We start from the raw sequence: 16,006 nt of genomic DNA on the forward strand, positions 1-16,006 counted from the left end.
CCTGCTCCCACCTGCACCTCGATTTTAATTACGCGGGTCGTTCTCCGATCAATTTTACACCGTACACGTACTTTTACGGTGGTTCAAGATCTTTGCCCGGGGGTTGTAAATGCAATGCTTCGCAAATGCATCCAAGGGATGCGATTGGCAGTTTTAATCAATTATTTGCAAAGAATTTGTTTTGCCTTTAGTCGAACGTTGAAGAGAAAACACGTATACTTTTACAGTTTTCGGTAAAGCAGCCTGAGTTCAAAATATTCTAAAAAGTATAATTTTTTTTACAACCCTGTAATAAAATGGCGGCGTCCGTAGCTTCCGAGGATCATATTCGTCATTGCATACTTTTTCATTTTCATACGGGATTTAATGCAACGGTGACAACAAAGAAAATTTGCGATGTTTATGGAGATGTATTGAAGGTCAACAAGTGTCGACGTTGGTTCAGGAGGTTTGCTGATGGTGATTATGATCTCTCTGACAGGCCTCGAAGTGGACGACCAGTTGAATTTGATAATGACACCCTAAAATCTCTAGTGGAAGCCGATCCAAAATTAAGTATACAAGAATTATCGAGAAGCCTTGGGTCCACGTGGTCAACTATACGAAAGGCACCTACACGAAATGGGAAAGGCATATAAGCAAGGAATATGTATACCGCATCAATTATCCGAGACCAACAAGAATATTCGTCGATCAATTTGCGCTTCATTGCTATCCAGATTTCGTAGAGATCCATTTCTCAGCAGAATCGTTACCGGAGATGAAAAATGGATTCTTTATGACAACATAAAGCGTCCCAAGCAATGGCTTTCTGCAAATCAACCCGCAATATCAACCCCTAAACCTAGCTTATCACTTAGAAAGGTGTTACTGTGCATTTGGTGGGACTGTCGTGGCCTAATTCACTTTGAGTTGTTGAAACCTGGAGAAACAGTTACTGCTGAGTTGTATTGTCAGCAATTACAACGGCTGTATTCAGAACTATTGAAAAAGAGGGCATCTTTAGTCCACAGAAAAGGTGTAATACTGCAAATTGTCAATGCCCGGCCCCATACAGTGAAACTTACTTAGGAAAAAATCAAAGAATTGCAATGGGAAATTTTACCGAACCCCCCGTACTCACCGGATATTGCTCCCCCTGACTATCATCTTTTCAGATCTCTGAAGCATTATTTAAGAAATAAAACATTCACTTCTGTAGAAGATGTAAGGAGGCACCTTGAGTCATATTTTGCTTGACGAACCCTGGATTTCTATAAGAGGGGGATTGAAAATTTGCAGGAAAGATGGCAAACTGTCCTTGATAATGATGGAGATTATATAATAAATTAAGAAATAAAAACTTGGATTTACTACAAAGTTTGTTTTAGATTTCAAAATAATTGATTACTTATGGGTCGCCCTAATAATTATATGGATTCTCGTCCCATTGATTTTAAACTTCATATGTATATATAATATAATAATGTATATTGGTTCATGATAATCATAGAAGGTTGTACTAGCTTTGTGGACACATATTGCAAACGGAGACAGAGATTTGTTTCCAATTCTCCGTGGAAAATGATTCTTAACGGACTTGAATTAAAACATCCAATTAAAGACAGTAGTTAATTGTAGCTTCCCGCAGCAATTAACAAGCTTCTTTCATTGTGTGTTCATTTCTTCTCTTGTTTCCAGAATTAATCTAAATAAATGAAACTTTCCACGCCTTGTCCTGTAAGTAATTGTGTCTGATTCGAACTGGACTGTTCCACTTACAGTTCATACAGACTTTGCTTGCTGTCATATTATTTTATTAATTCGTGTGGAGTCTGCTAAGCGTGGAAATTTCTTAGTATTATAGAACACACTATTGTTAACGAAATGAACTCTTTTCAATTTATATTAATTTCATTATGCATTCATGGAAAAAAAGAGCAGGAGTAATTTAAAACAGTAGAAAGGATAAAACGATGGCTATAAGTAAACAAGAAAAATACTCACAGTGTCACCAACGACACGAACAAACAATGATCCATGAACTCTTGCTATTTCGCCAATTTCCACCGCTGTTAACCCTTAGCACTCGAATGGTGCCTGTAAGGTATCACTAAAAATTGCTGTATCATTATTTAAAATATTTTTTACATTATTAAACTTGTTTGTATTTAATAAATTACTAAACATTTCGGTATTGTCCGAGTAAGTTGCACCATTTTCGTATGTATAACATAACAAAAATATATAGAAGGGCAATATTCTAGGTCGGAAGAAATGTTTCATTTTGGAGTTAAAATAGCTTCGAGTGCAAAGGGTTAATTTCACGAGTGATTAATAGACCGGACACGAGCGCGACAACCATGACTGTGACCGTAGATTAGAGACGAGGGGGTAAAAGTGAACCGAAAAAGGGAAGGAGAGCGAGGTGGAGGTGTCGATGGGTGTCAGGGGTTGCGATGGATCCTGGGCGGATGATTTCCCACTTGTTTAACCATTTGCTCTAAGCATACCGGAACCGTGGCGCGTTAACAGAGATCGGGGGTGGTAGTGGGGCTGCAGCGCAGTGGGGACCGCACGGCCGCGGAGCGAGCGATCAGTTGCATGCGGCGCGCGAAACGGTGAACAGCGCACGTGCGATCGTCGCTTTCCCATCCTAACAGTAGTGTCTCCCGCGATCTTTTTCCGGTGACAATTCAACCCTTTACCGTCTGTCGTCGACGGTACCACGCTCCGTCCAAGTGTGTCTTACAAAATTCATTTGTGGATGTACCCGGAGTGCAAAAGTGCATCGCGTTTCCTGGAGTGACAAGTGTCGGCCATCAACTAGAAATCACTCGACGAGGAACACGCTTCCATAGAAAACTGCCGTTCTATGGGAATTGCAGATCAAGAATCTTCCATCGTCAGGATCGAAGTCCAACGATCGAGGCGAAGATCGTGGCGTCTGTCCGCTCGGTTTTTCGGTAGTGTTAATCGCGCGGTTCTCGGCGGTGGTTCTTCGTAGATCGTGGCCGGTTTGTTTGTGGATCGTTTTCGTGCGATGATCTATTCGCAGTTTTTCGATCGTGGAATCGTCGCGCGTGCGAGTGACGACGCCACTGACGCGAGGACAATGCTCGGAATTTCGGTTTTGAAATTTTCCCTCGACGAGTGACACGCGTCGACGCGGCTCGATGTAGTGCTCGCGGATTGCCATGACGTTTGGCTTTGACTGAGTGGTCGGTTAAAGTGCCGTGCCTCGATCCAGGCCCAACGGGATTCGATTTATGTTGCTGCGTGTGCCGATCGGCCTGCGTCCGGGCGCGGTAAGTTCGAATTCTTTTCGCTGGTCCCCTCGTCTCAGCTCTATACTGCATCTGCTGCGTCCTGGTTGCTTCTAGATCGATAGATCACCTCGCTCTTATTTCACTCCTGACTGGATTTTGGTGACCTTGGAAACCTTTTGTAGCTTTGAATAATCTTGTGTCTCAATGCAGCTTTCTAAAATTTTAAAATTGATAATGAAAAAAGAATGATAAAAAATTGATTTCCATTTGTCCTATATTTAATAACAGTCGACATTGAATTATTTACACTTGCTTAGCTTGCGACAACCTCGAGCAGAAGATACAGGACAAGCTAGAATACGTACTATTTTTAAATCCCTGCGCCTATTGGTTTTCACGAGAGTGCTTCTATGTCGGAGTAACACTATATCGCTCTTAGATGTCCTTTCTACTTTTTGACTTGAAAAATCTTTAAGACGATTGTCGCAAGGTACGCATCTTTTGCAAGTTTCTCGGACAAGGCGTTGCACGCGTGGGCGGGCACTGTTTACAGCTTCGGTGACAAGCGCGCAACTCCGACGATCCAGATTAGATAGCCACAATGTTTGCCGTCTTATCGGCACCGCGAGCATGTTTGCCACCGCATGATTTTTCCTATGCAACGTTCCTATCTTCTCGGCAGGAACTCGATTCCACCTGCTCGAGCGAAACGGTGAATTGCGAAACAAAAGAGCCTCTTGGTCCCGAGGACGTTAAAAACGCACGTGTCGTTGCTCCGATTGATCGATGGAGGGTCCGCGATTCCACGCTAGGGGGATGGGGGTGGGCAGGTAAAACCCCACGGACTCATTGTTTCCGATCAGCAGGGGACCGTGGAAAGCTCTCGAACCGGCGAGTAGTCCCGTGACTTCGTTGCGAACCACTTGGCGGGGCCGTGAAAAAAAAACACGCGAAAACGAAAAAAAAAAAATAGAAAAAAAACAACCGGAAAAAGGAGGAAACAGAAGGTAGAAATAAACGAAGAGGGTCCTGCAGGGAGGGAGGGAGGGAAAACGAGGAAGCGATCAGCGATGCATAAGCGGCGAGCCGATACGATCGCGCGCCGCTAGAGAGAAATTGAAATTCTTATCCGAGGCGTGCGCGGCTGAAAGGCTCCCGCGAATCGCATAAAGGCCTCATCAGAACGATCGCTCGAATATCCACGTCGGAGTCCCGAGTCGGAGGGCGCCCACACCCTCCACCTCGCAACGAGGGGGTGGTTAGCGAGGGCCAAAAAGCGGGGGAGAAATAAAAATGTGGGTAGGGGGTTGACGGAAGAAGAGAGCACCGGGCCGATGGAGGTGGTATCGTCGGGTATAGCTGCGGGTTAGGCACAGAGGGGAAGGTGGCGGTGGTTGGTCGGGGGTGGCGAGCGAGGAGGGTGGGCAACATAAAAGGCCAGCAACCCCTATTCCACGCAGGCTTCAATTGTTTCGGCTAGGCAGCGTTCATTTGTTTTTCTTTGCGTGCGCTTTTTGCACGCTTCTCTGACCTTATACTCTTGCCCTCTCCCTCCCATCGAACCCTCTATCGTTGTCACCCCCTTCCGCCGCCTCTCTTCGTCAAACTTCTCTCACCTTGTTCAATTAATATCTCTATCTTCGTTTCTTCGAGTTTTCCACCCCCTAGCTTGCGATTTTTGTTCACGAAAGGTACGTCCAATGTACCACCCTACGTCCTTGCCACCCCTTTTTGTCCATCGTTCGTCCATCTTGCTAGGTGTGCCAAATCCCCTTGCTCTATGGTTTCTTGTACAATTGCAGTTTGCAGAGATTAGAACACGTCTGTTTCATTTTCTAGAAAAGAAAGAGTCGGTGTCTAGAGTAATTGAGCATCTGTGAGAGACACGTAGAATTCTGTTTATGTCAGACGGAAATTAACTATTAGACCGTAGATCTTTATGCAAAGATGAAGTTGCTAGAAATCAAAGCCAGATTCGATATTACAGGGTAAAGGGGTTAAAACCGAGCATTGTCGAGCGAACGAGGGTGGTGGTTTCGGGGGTGGTCCTCGATGCGGTTTTAAGGCCGAACCCCCTGAAAGCTTTCGGAATAATGTGGCACGCTCCCCCTGCGGGCTCCTTCGTCAGGAACGTGCGTGCACGTCCTGCAGCCACCTGTGAGCGTGTGGCACGTGGCTAGTGCACCGTTGTTCAACCCCTTCCCCATTGTTTCCACCAAAGAATAATTTCATTAACCGGGCCCAAATTTCTCGAAGCTCTTTTCAATCACGAATGCCAAGGCAATCGATTCGTCTTAAAAATATGTTGTACGTTCTTGTCGACAAAAATATCAAAATTATAGACTTCTGCTTTCTCGAATAATTATTACTTTTTTCACATTCGAAGCCTAATAATATTCGATTGAAACTACGAAGTTTTCACGATTATAATATAGGAGGGCAGTTAACGGGGCACCTAATCGACCATTCGTTCACCAGCAAGGTCCAGGAGCCAGTTCGAGGCAGATGTTACCGAAATAATTATAATTTACACCTGCCTCTTCTCTCTCTCCCACGTTTCTCTCGGGGGAGAGGATTCTACTCCGTGGGGCTGGTCGAATCTCCTAAACCGATACCGCGGCGTGTGTGAGGTATATAGCCGGGTGAATTAGGCGGTGTCATCTGCAGGCGTGAAATTTCGGCCGGGTTTAACCGTAACGCCAACAGCTGACAGGCTCGACGACGCGCGATAGCCTATAATAACCCTATTGGCAAACTACCGCGGGTGACGGATCGTCGATCAAATTAATCAATGGGATTCGACTGGCGCCTTTCCATCGGAAAAACGATATATGTCCCCGGCGCTTTTCCATTCAGCCGCCGATCACGTCCGAAATAAAATCGCCGAGCGGAATATACATACGTCAGGCGATGGACAACCATCGATTAGGCGGCTGCCAGAAACCTTTCGAGGGCTGTCAGCCCTCCCACGAGCTCCCTGTTACGTTGATCATTAGCCTGAGTGTCCTGTGCGTTGCATACATTAGCAATACATATTTTCGGGTTAATTCGAACACGACGAAGACTGGACGAGCGCATCTTGCCAATTGTGTTCCTCGTCTAGCGGAGAAACGTACAGTATACAGTTCAATTTTGAATGTGTTTTGGAGGTTGGATGTATTGTAGAGGTTGCAAGCGATTGTACTAGACTGGTATTGGACAAATTGATTACTTCGTGCGAGGAGACGCAAACATGTTCATTTAAAACATTTGGAGAATTTAAAGATATAATTCTATTATTATCTTCAATCGGATGAAAAAAGGAAATAATTTTTATTTTACATAAAAATCTGCAGTCTGCCAACGAAATAAATCGATGCAGGAGTTCAAGGTGCACTCCAAGATGTAGCCTAGGCTTGCACTTGCAATTTGAAGAAACGAAAATGTTCTACCAAAGGTGGACGTCTGTCTAGATAAACTGACCACTTATTAAAATTTTGTATCGTTCTAAAAAATCGGGAAGCTACTCGACCAATTCGGCGAGGGTGTAAAGCCGACTCGACGGTTTCCGATGCAATAAAATTCGTGTCCCCGCAGCATTTTTACTAAAACTCGCTTATGATAATTAATCGTAGGGCAGCGTGCTCGATTCGCTCAACAGTGTGACACCGAGTTATCGCCGATAACGACGTAACGCGGCTTAATCGTCGAGGTAGCTGGGAGAGGCGTCACGTCGTCGTCCCGTTTGACGGGCGCGTATTTTATTCAGGAGCGGGACGTGCGCGCGAACGACTGGTAACGACTCATTAGCCGCGATTCAGGATTCTTGCCGGTGAACAAACTCCTTTTCCTTCTGTCCTCTCTCTCTCTCTCTGTCTCTTTCTCTCTCTCTCACCGTCATCCTATATCGATTCTGAATCCTCCTCCATTCGACGAAAGAGAAGAAGGATACATGTGTCCCTCAGCGAGGTCGCGTTTCGCGTGTTCGCTCGGCGCACACGCGAGCACACGCGAATAAATCGTGGCTTCGTTACACGCGACTCGAAGGCGGCAAACAAATAGGGTTAATTCCACGTGCGCCTGCTAGCCTGAATACGTCGTTTCCGAATGGAGGTAATTCCGGTGACAATGTGGCCTTTGATTTCATAGAACCGCACGGTTGAATGACTGCCTCCGCCCACCGCCTCCCCCGTCGACCATCCCCTCTCCCCACATTTCCACCCCCAGATCCCCCTCCCCTTCCTCCCCCCCGTCATCGCACAGTTGCCCTCCCGACGGTCCCTTCAACTCCGCGAAAACCCTCTTCCATCCGAGGCTGCAGCGAATATACATATAATAAAGTAAAGTCAGCCACCGCGCCAGGCTCCGGCCAACCCGGCCGAAAGGACTTTATTCAGTAACTAGCGATTCATGCGAAATCGTGAATCCGTTTCTGCCCGGCTTCGCCTCCGCCTCCAGCCTCCTCCGAGGCACCCCCTTTCATCCCCCGACCTCCTACTTTTACCTCGAGCCGCCCTTCGACGTTACTCGTGCTCCGCGTCGAGTCGCGAACGCTCCATTTTCACGGTCCACCGTGCTTCCGCATCCTTTCGCCCGAAATCTTCGAACGTACGTACACCCCATGTCCCGAGAAACCATTCCTCGAACCAATCCAAAGAGGTCGACAGTTATGGTCCCTCGAAATTCCAATTTGTTACCGAATCGTGCACGATTCATCCCCTAACCCACATTTTTCACTGTTTGCAACCCACCGTGGTGAGTGTCGGGGAACATTTATGACAGTCTATTCCTTCCAGGAAAGTCTACCGAGTCTACTAGCCCTTGAAGTTCAGGAAATTTGTGAGTACCAACCCCGTTGTCAATTCTGCCAAAACTGTACGTCGCAGCGAGTCTGTGCTTCGTGCTTCGGACTTTTTTGGTAAAATTAGACGTGGGAAGGACTTTTTCAGTCGTGTTTTGGCATTTTCGGGAATCTTGCTCGGGAAGCTGGTAGGGTTAACTAGGCAGAATTAACGCGAAAGACGTCGGAAACAGAGGGAGAGAGAGGGGGGGGGGGGTTTGTTTTACGTCGGAGGCACTCCTGAGCCTCTCGAAAATCGACAGGCGCGGCCTCGAGAGCCGAGCGACCGCGGCTCTTTTTCCGAGTTTCGTACAAATCGTTCTCCGCGGAGCAAACGAGCGAATGCTCTTTCCCTAATGCGGGGAAAAGTGTGTCGCGGCGGGTGGCAAATCTACGCATTATGCAGACCGATGGGAGACCCTGATGCTCACCGCGGCGCGCTTCCGGTCTGCGCTTCGACGCGACCCTAACAAAAGGTGGCACCGTTGTTTCGAGATGGAGGAATCGTGTCCCTAATTTTTCTCGATCTCATTGGAAACCGTCGGGGCACGCCTGTCGAACTGGAATCTGTACACGGGGGATGGAACCCCCTTTGGAAAAATGTTGCGTGAAGAATGCGATCCATAAAAATAGATCAAAGTGCAGCGAAGTAAAACTAATGCTCAACACGTGAAATATGTTTCTTATTCCAGAGACTATTCACCCCCTTGCCCCTCTAACTTCAGATGCGTGCGCACACTATACCACTCGAACGAAACCTGCCTCGAGTACTAAAACTGTTTGATACGTGTTGCGTTGTATCGCCTGATTTTTCAAAAATGTATTATCTCATTTCCAACGGGAAAATCTTAACAAATTCAAGAATGAAGTGAAACTTGAATGGTAGGCTTGTTATTTGATTTACTTCGGTAAACACGGGGGTGCAATGAGTTTTTGTAAATTTCGCGACGGTGTCAAAAGTGCAGTGTGATCACGGTCGTCCCAAGAAATTTCCAAGGGGGCCCGTCACGTTCTCGTCTCGCGGATACGTAGACGATAAAGATTCGCAGCGGGGGGTGGTGTTCGTCGCGGGTTCAGTGGGTTGGGGGCGGTTGCTTTGCTGAAACGAGAAGAACGCGAAGCCGGTGGTGGAAGACGAGAGGGTGTAGGGGTGCAGGGGAAGGGGGGAGAGAAGAGTTTTCGCCGCATTCGGTACTCCTCCGGCTTGGAAATATTTCCGAGGATTCAGCGAGTTTATTAAGGCTATTCAGAGCGCGTCTGCCTCTGAGACAGCATTGTGGATACAATTTAGTCTTATTCATCCCTTCGCGGATGTCTAAATATTTTCAACCCTCATCCCACCCCCTGCGTCTTTCTTCCCCTTCCTCGAGCTAGCTCTCTCTCTCTTTCTCCTGCCATGGGAAAGCTTGGTTCTCCTTTTACGGGACTTACGCCGGCTGGCTGATGTTCTCCCCCGCTGTAGCAATCCTTTTCACCTGTTTTCGAGACCTTTGTGATCCGAACGCTACTCCTATATTTACATGCAATCGCCGATTCCTAGACGTTCTAAGCATAACCTGTAGGATCTAAATACAACGTGGAAGGTCTAAATGCAGTCCGGGTGATGCAAGTATCGTACATTTCGAATGATGCGAATACAACCTGAACAATGTAAATACAATTCAAAACAGGAGAGAAATGAGTCTCTGTCAGAAGCGTGGATGGCTTCTCGAAATTAAAACACTGTACGGAACAGAACTTTATTCATACGATAATTGAATGGTTACCGGAAATAAAGTGAAGCACGATTAAATATACAGTGAAATATTCGAGGTCGGAAGACCTGTACCTCAGAGTCACAGAGTTAAAACAACATCGATTGCGAAGGATTAAAAGATCGTTGCGCCATCGACGCTCTGTCAAAGCGCCTCTACCGCCGCTTGAATAAAAATCGATAAACCGATTCCTCGTCTGGTAAAAAAGTGCATGTACTCCACAAAAAGCTACAAAATCACCCGACAGAGCACAGAAAAACGACGGGCAAATCCTGGACTCAAGAGCTCCAAGATAGAATAATCCGGTTGTTTCGATAGATCGTTGCTCCGTCGACGATCTGTCAAAGGACAAAACTACTGACACTCGAATAAAACTCGCTAAACCGATTCCTCATCTTGTAAAAGCGGCTGTGTACCCCACAAAAAGCGACAAAATCACCGGCCATAGCGTACAAGGACGATAGACCAGGTAAATCCTGGGCTTAAGGTGAAATACCCGGCTCGCCGAGCCGAATTTTTGAGACCGTAGCAAAACGGGGGTAGATAACAATTTACCGGGGGAGGGGGTGGTGAACGTGGGAGGGCGAAGAAGCGCCGCGACGCGGACCCAGGGTGGAATCATCGATCCTGTCGCTTCGATCCCGGTCAGTCGAAAGGTTTCCCGCGGTTCGTCGGCTATTCCGAAGCGTTCAAGCGGAGCGGATGCCGCTCGTTCCCTCTCTGTTCGCCGGCTGAAATTAATTTTCTCTCCTCTCTCTCCTCCCGTCTCTGCCCTCCCCCCACCCCTGACGACGCCTTTCTCTTGCCGGTGAAGCACCGTCGCGATGAATCCTTCGACATCAAACGATTCTTTCTCGAGGCGCGGCTCTCGGCGTCCGTCGTCGCGGTGGATAACGCGTTATGTAAAGCGGCATCTGTCTCTCTCTCTCTTTCTCTCTTTCTCTCTCTTCCCTCTCTCCCCTCTCTCTGCCCCTTGTCCTTTCGGAGCCCTCCGACGCTCCTGGACGGTTTCGCACAGTCCCGGACAGTCAAAGGAATCCTATCTTCGCCCAACAATACCGCGGACCCCGCCCGGCCGGCCGATAGCTTTGTCAGCCCTTCGCCTAACAACCACCACCACGACGACGCCGACGTCGACGTCGTTGACGGCGTCGTCGTCGCTCTCGAATTCTGCACGACCCACGGCGCCCGTGGCCTCTCCTGGTACCCTCGCCCGCAATCTTCCGTTTCCGCGACGATCCTCCCACGAACCGACGCCTTTTGATCGCCGTCGACGACGAAACACGGAACACCGATCGCCTTTTCTTTGACGAATGTCGTCACGGCAGCACGCGCGATTTTTCGGGCACGTTAACCCTCCGCGCATGTTCCCCACGATTTAATCCATGGTTCTGAACCCTGGTCTGTGAATCTCGACGCGAAACAAAAATTGTCCAAGTGAATTGTAAAATGTTCCCAAATTTTTCTAACGACTTCTTAGTTTTGTATTTGATTTTGTATTGTATTATTTTCACTTTGTAGCATATATTATTATAGGTGTTTGAGTTTGTAGTATACGTGCGACGAAGGTGATTGGTTGGCGGATGTTCCCGCAAATTTATACATTTTTACTGTTATTTATAACGGAGATAATCAGAGGAGTCTTCACGTATTTCCTGTAATGCTGGTTCTATCGGATTGGTAGTTTGTTTATTTGTTAACGAGGAGTGACACTTAACTTCATCGATAAAATGGACTAATGTTTCTTCCTAGGAGACATCGTTCTCGAGAAAAACGCGTTTGAAGATACACAAGACAGTAGCTACTGTGTCTGTGCATGGCCAACCGTTTCTACTTCGAGTGCGTTCGATGCACTTTCGAGCTGAATGTTCTCGGAAAAATGTTACCAGTCATTTTCTTCTCGATTTTTCTCGTAGAATCAGGCTATATATTATTTTCACAACGACCATTATCCCCCCTGAGGAGAGGGGAGGTCGAAGAGTGCACGGAACTGCAAAATCGCGAAACAAGAAAGAAAAGGAACAGGAAGGTAAAGCTAGTGGTAACGTCTAGTTTCACGATAAGATATCCGCCTTTTGTGCAACATCTCAAAAGACTTGAAAATAGTATTAACTACGATGCCTAACCGGAATCGAAGCACTTTTGGTCCATAGTTTCATTTTGAACAGCACAGTACCGTAAAATCAGAAACTCCACCTGAAAAAAGTCTAAATTAAAGTTTCACTTATTGATGCTTTTGAAGCGATCCTTGATCGATCGAGGCCTCGATTGCAGGGAGCTCGGCTGTGCCCCTATTTTCGGCTTGATACAGGGGCTCTTAATTTTGACGGAAGACCTCAAAGCTGTAGGGGTAGCAAGAAAGCCGTCGATGATCAAGAAAGTCGAAACGCGAGACAAATGAAAGCAGGGACGGACTATCCGATCCCTGCGCCCCTCTCCTCGCAGTCGAGGGAAGGACTCTGAGGATCCCGCCACTCTTTGAGTCACTCTCGCTTCGCGCATTGTTTACAGAGTGATGAGTCTTCACACTGGCGCGAGCGCTTCTGCCTATCTCTCTTACTCCCTCTCTTTCTCTGTCTCTCCCTTTCTCCCGATCCATCTCCCTCGGTCCCATTTCATTCCATTCTTCCGCGTTCCCGCCATTGTTCCGTCGTTCCTTTTATACGGAATAAAGTATCAAGCGGCCCGGCACAATGTACCCCTGTCTTTCTGGGTTCCCTTTATCTCTTGCTCTCCCTCCACCCCCGCGTACACCCCCGCCAACGCCGCACGGGCAGGCTCACCCTTCCACCCCTTTCGCGAAATCTTTGTGCTATCGTCGTTACTCCTGCTGCGCGCAAGATCGCTTTGTACGTCGCCGATCGTTTCTCGTTCGCCGATGGATGGACCTCGAAGGGGAACGGGGAGGGGTGAGTTTTTGCCGATCGGTTATTTATTCTGTTCGTACCCAACCCTCGAGGAAACGGCGAGCAAACAGCCCCCTGAGAAACCGCCGGAGCGAATCATCGTCTCTGAGATTTTAATCGGATCTTCTGGGTCCGCGATTGTCTAGATCGTAATCCTGCAGATTCGTCCACGTGTTCTATATTCACTATATACTCCTTCAAACCCTTCAGGGTTTAGCTAAATATTCGATTTATTGGGATACATCACGATGAAAATTGCAATTCAAAGGCGCTAAAGAATCATGTCACCCGTTTACAATCTAAAAAGGAAATGGTAACCATATACATCTTCCTTAATTACCTTAATAGGCCGAAACCAATACACGATATACCCGAGCCGTGTTATGTTTACACTCCTCGGCGTCCGAGGCCTCCCGAGCTTCTAGGCCCCTCACCGGGTATATCCTGCGGCAGTGGCGACGTTTATCATCCAGGCCTTGGCGACATATACAGAGAAATCACTGTGTCGACTTTCTTAAATTCTTTTAATGTTTCCACTGTTTTAAATTTCTTCAACTCGTTTTCCTCATGAATGTATAAACCGAGTAGGTCAAATGCAGAATAGAAAAAACATGAATGTATGTAGAAATGCTGTTGTATAATACCTATAATGTATAATGTATAATGTATAATGTATAATGTATAATGATCAAAGAACTAAAGGAAAGAAAGAAATGTCTATGTAACTTCTGCGTCTTGGAGTTAATACAATTTTTATTTTGCATAAAGATCCGCTGTCTAAACATTACTTGTATTGCTAGGACATTTTGGAGGTGGTTAGTCAGTCGACGTGTTAAGCGTCTCGACTAATCTTGAAGGAACGTAAACGAATCGATCAAGGAAAGCACAAATTCGAATCTTAGAGGATTCGGGGCTCGATTTCGTGGATTCGAGGACGTCTCGGAAAGTTGCGTGGCATCGAGGCGGTCCCCAAAGGCAGCTCGCGGATCCTGCAAAAGGGTATTTAAATCGCGGCGCGTGCAACGTCTCGCAATCTCGTCTGAGAAGGCCCACCCCCTCGATTCTGCAGACTCCTTTCTCCGCGTTGGCGAGATCCTGTCGGATTCACGGCAGCCGACAGGATTCTCCAGGTTCTTTCGATTCGACGGGGTATCTGATGCGCCAGCGCCGTTCGCTAATAAGAGCCTTTTCACCGTGCACCTGGCCTTTGGACGAGGCGGCGTCTGCGCCGTTCCGAGCCGAGCCGAGCGGAGCGGAGCGGGCCCGCGCGCACAATTCGCGCAATTTAATGCCACCTGAATGCCGGTATTAATTAACAGTCGGCCGCATTCACGCGAGCGAGTCGTGCCGACGCGCATTCTTATCTCGTCGATGGCCGACTCCCTCTCTCGCGTTCATTTCTTTCGCCTTTCGATCATTCCACAATGAGGATGCGGAAAGGACGCTTCCCTTGGTGGCGAGCTTCGAGCACGAGATTTTTCTTATTTTTCTTGTCGTCCTTTGAACTTTTTACAATCTTGTGGGAGGCTCCTCAAATTGCATCTTCTCGGTTTTTATAATTTTTTTGGCGGGAATTGACAACCATATATAAATAGAGAAAGAATGACATTTCCCCCTGAAAAATATGAAGATGTACGGAATTAATTGGAATTTTGTGGTGGACCTTGTAAGCTGGTATCCCGAGTCCATCAAGGGTTAACAGGCGTTCGACCGAATTTTCTGTTAAGGGGGTGGTTCGGGGAGGATCGAAGCGCATCCGTAGTAATTGCACTTATCGTTTCGCCTAATGACCCCACTGACCGACGCCCTGTCGCGTCACAATAGGAAAAGGGAGGCGAACCGGGTTTCGAAGTCATCCCCGGGGATGACTTAACCGAATCTGCAGTCACGCAGGGGTGTGCCCGAAAGGGCGGCCCGGAGGTTGTGCACGCAAGCTATGAAAGTCAAAGTTGATCGATGTAACGGAGATGGGGAACCAGATGGTTTCTTTCTGACCTGCTTGTTGTATGAGGTGAGAATTAATTTCTGACACTGTGACAATCTGATCGGATCACTCATATTTATAATGTAAACAATGCCGGCAGACAACTTGAGAAATTTTGTATGAAATTTTTCATTAAAGGCCATTACGACGGGAATTTTGTGTAAAATGAAATTTTTGAGCAATTTCTTTCGTGTTTAAGTGGATAGGAAATTTCCTCAGGAATACGATAAAAATAGTGAGAAAGTGATCGGAGATGTTCTTGTACGTTATTTTCAAAGAAAAGAAGAAAAACGGCTGAAGTACAACTTTATGAGGAAGAGAAAGATCTGTTCTATGGCCCTGGAATCGCAGATTAGCAAAAAACCGCGGTAAGTTGAAATGAATTACGATTTTTCCACGATTTTTCTGTTACTCCAACTTTAAACGCATTTTTCTCGAAACGCAAAATTTCGAACGCCGCGCAACGCAGCTCAAAAACTGATTACTCGATCTTTATGCAACTTGGTATATATATTCTATAAATAATTGGCGACAACATGGCGAGCTCCGATTTCAAAATTTTTTTATTTGAAACATTGTTATTAACAGAAAATCGTAACAGAAAATCCGTTTTTTTTCAAAACTCCTCCATTTTTGCAATTTTGCAAATTTTAATAAAAGAAGAATGTCATATTGTGCGTATTTGCATGAACTAACGCTTCCATTTTGATTTTTTTGTTTCAGATAATTTTGTGCACTGTACGCGGCACGGCGCATTTCCAGGACGCAATTTTCAAGCCGCCGTTGCACAATTGATATTAACGATTAAAATTTATAAAAAATATTTTTGTTCACATTGTAACGTTAGTAAATGATATTTCAAATTTTAAATCAATCTATGCATTACATTTTTCAAAAAAAATTCCTCCCTTGATGGCTCGTAGCTCAACCGTGATATTCCAGAGAATTCTCGATATATGTCAACAAGACGGGTTTTGTCAGCGTCGTGTATCGTCCAGGAGACATACTCGAGCCGTGTTATACTCACATTCTTCGGCGACGGATGCCTCTCGAGGTTCGCGGTTCCTCACCGGGTATACCCCGCGGTAGCGAGGATAATTCCGCGACGTTTATCATCCAGGCCTTGGCGACATATATACAGAGATCACTGTATTCAACAAGATTTTGATTTCCTAATAATTCCAACTAATTACGATATAGTGAATCACACAGATAGGTGCAAGAGGAATATTTATCGTCGATCGAATATGGGAAACTGGTGTCTGTGTAAAATTTTTCATTACCCAAGGACCGTT

The 16,006-nt window shown here is 46.4% G+C and overlaps 1 protein-coding gene across 1 annotated transcript in view; it reads left to right on the forward strand.

Moving 5' to 3' along the window:
• Positions 1–2,459: 2,459 nt before the first annotated feature.
• The window catches only part of Soxn (SRY-box transcription factor soxNeuro), a 404,681-nt gene continuing 391,134 nt past the window's right edge, over positions 2,460–16,006 (forward strand). The window contains exon 1 of the transcript XR_013082871.1: positions 2,460–3,287. The gene's annotated coding sequence lies outside the window, so the exon portion shown is untranslated. The remainder of the gene's footprint in view (positions 3,288–16,006) is intronic.

This window comes from Halictus rubicundus, chromosome 1 (assembly GCF_050948215.1).
Source record: "Halictus rubicundus isolate RS-2024b chromosome 1, iyHalRubi1_principal, whole genome shotgun sequence".
Lineage (NCBI taxonomy): Eukaryota > Metazoa > Arthropoda > Insecta > Hymenoptera > Halictidae > Halictus > Halictus rubicundus.